The sequence below is a fragment of the Gossypium hirsutum genome, chromosome A10 (genome assembly GCF_007990345.1).
Source record: "Gossypium hirsutum isolate 1008001.06 chromosome A10, Gossypium_hirsutum_v2.1, whole genome shotgun sequence".
Taxonomy (NCBI): Eukaryota; Viridiplantae; Streptophyta; class Magnoliopsida; order Malvales; family Malvaceae; genus Gossypium; species Gossypium hirsutum.
In genome coordinates this window covers 91,621,609-91,624,275 of record NC_053433.1, presented here as the reverse complement: position 1 = coordinate 91,624,275, position 2,667 = coordinate 91,621,609, and the positions used below count along the sequence as shown (strand labels likewise).

The 2,667-nt window shown below is 35.6% G+C and overlaps 1 non-coding gene across 1 annotated transcript; it reads right to left on the bottom strand.

The window, feature by feature from the left end:
- Positions 1–2,252: 2,252 nt before the first annotated feature.
- LOC121209017 (small nucleolar RNA R71) lies at positions 2,253–2,359 on the bottom strand. Its single transcript, XR_005904135.1, has one exon. It is a non-coding gene; the product is annotated as a small nucleolar RNA R71 (small nucleolar RNA).
- Between the last annotated feature and the right edge of the window lie 308 nt (positions 2,360–2,667).

Sequence of the window (2,667 nt, the reverse complement as noted above, 5' to 3'; positions counted from 1 at the left end):
TGTATCTATGGAGGCAATAATGTGCAAAATATTTGAGGATGGTTTGAACAAAGATATCCGTTTGTTAGTCAGGATTCTTGAGATTAAATAATTCATTGTGCTTGTTGAACGAGCATATAAAGCTGAAGATCTCAGGAAAGAGAAAAGAAAAGCCGATTCTAAAGCCAGAGAAATACTAAAGAGATTGATAAACCATAATATAGACATATTTTTACCTCATGCTTGGCATATTTATGGATGATTTTTCCTTGGCTTCATTGAATTTAATGCTCCTAATCCTTTAATTTCATATTTTATACTCAAGAAAGCTTAGGATAGCAAAAAGAGAGAGAAGCGGGCCAAAAACAGACAAATTGGGCCTAAAATAGTGTTTCACATGGCCTAGGTACTTCCACACAGGTGATCCATACACCCGTGTGTGACACACGGGTAGACCACACGCCCATGTGTCATGGCTGTGTCGACATTAATCCAAGTCAGAATTGCACATGACCTGAGCACGTTCACAAGGGCGTGGCACACGGTCGTGTCCTTGTCGAGCCCAAGTCTAGTTCTACTTGGAAAAGGCTAATTTTGGGCTATTTTGGGCATTTGAAAGTCCATATAAACACCCTAGAAGAGGATTAGAGGGGGCACGGAGAGTGGAAAGTAGAAAATACTCAAAGACAGCCATCATAATCACCTCAGAGGCAGGATCTACATCAAAACTGAAGATTTCCATCAAATTTCCTAGAAGTTCTTTGGGTTTCTTTATGTTTTGTTGTTTTCCAAACTTTGAGATGTTTTCCATTATTATTATGAGCTAAACTCCCTAAATACCTAAGGGAGATAAAACCTAAGACGGATCTTATTATTATTTGAGTTATATAATAAATACTTGTTCTTGTTCTTAATTGTGAATTTAACCCTTGCTTTAATATTTCAGGATATTAATTCAGATTTTTGATGTGCTTATTCAGTGGAGCAAAAATCCGTGTTTAAGAGTAGATCATTCATAATTAAGCGGAGTTGCATGCAATCCTAGAGATAGGACGACGTAAATCTGCCGGATTGGAGTCAAATCTAATAAGGGAATCCATAGATCGAGTTAATGCGATAATAGGGGTTTTAATTAGAAAGAGATTTCAATTAATCAACCTAGAGTTAGTTGTTTTTAATCTCGAGAGAGATATTAACATAAATAAGGGATTTCTATGGATTAAGTCAAGTGAATAAATTGTCTAACTCAAAGGTAATAAGTGAGGTCTAGGTGGATTCTTCCTTGGGTATTGTCTTCTCTATCGATTTTTTAAAAAGTATCTTTCAACTTTAATCTCTGTCGTAATCTTAGTTAATTTGATAATTAGTTTTAAATAAAACATTCTCTTGATTTTTAGGCTAGATAATAAAAAGATAGTAATTACTAGTACTTTTAGTCCTCATGGATATGATATTTCTGGTCTCACCATAACTATACTACTGTTCAATAGGTGCGCTTGCCTTAAGTCAAATTTTTAGTTAGTTTCACGACCATCAAGTTTTTGGCACCGTTTCTGGGGACTAAAATATTAGGAATGCTTAATTTTTATTACTTTAGCCATTTTTATTTTTATTGCAATTTAATTCTATTTTTAATTTTCCTTAAATTACTAAATTTTCTTTTATTTACTTCTGGCAGTTTTTTATAGTTTATGACTAGAAGAAACCCGTCAGGACTTCTACTTTTCGACAGTGAGATTGAAAACACAGCTCATAGAAACCAAAGAGAAATAAGGCGAAGTCTACAATACATAGAGGAAGGGCAAGAGGACGAGATTCATACCACAATTGAGGAGATGACTAAAAATCAAAATAATCTACTACCTCCTACGGTTGCTGCAAATCCAGTAGATCAGAATCCTGCTACTCGTACTATGTATGATTATGCTAAACCTACTTTAACGGGAACTGAATCGAGTATAGTTAGGCCTGCTGTTACCGAAAATAATTTTGAACTGAAACCTAACACTATTCAAATGATACAACAGTTTGTTCAGCTTGATGGTTTGCAGGACGAGGATCTAAACACTCATTTAGCAAATTTTATAGAATTCTGCAACACCTTAAAAATCAATGGCATTTCTGACGATGCTATTCGCCTTCGGTTGTTTCCATTCTCATTGATGAACAAAGCTAAACAGTGATTAAACTCGTTACCACGAGGGTCAATCACTACTTGGGAACAAATGACCAAAAAATTTTTGCTTAAATATTTCCCGCTAGCTAAAACAGCTAAACTAAGAAATGATATCTCTTCTTTTGTGCAGATGGATTTAGAAACTCTTTATGACGGATGGGAGAGATACAAGGACCTATTAAGAAGGCTCCCTTACCATGGGTTACCTCTATGGTTGCAGTTTCGGACTTTTTACAACGGTGTAAACCCCTTAACAAGTCAACTGATCGATGCAGCGGCCGGTGGAACTTTAAACAATAAAACACCTGAAGAGGCTTACAAATTTATTGAAGAGATGTCATAGAATAACTATCAGTGGAAAGTTATGAGAACAAAGCCGACAAAAGTAGCTGGTGTTTTCAACCTTGACGCGGTCACTATGCTATCTAACCAGGTAGAACTTTTAAATAAAAAGATTGATGGTTTGTATGGTTCTACTCAGGTACATCCAGTGATGAGGTGTGATTCAAATG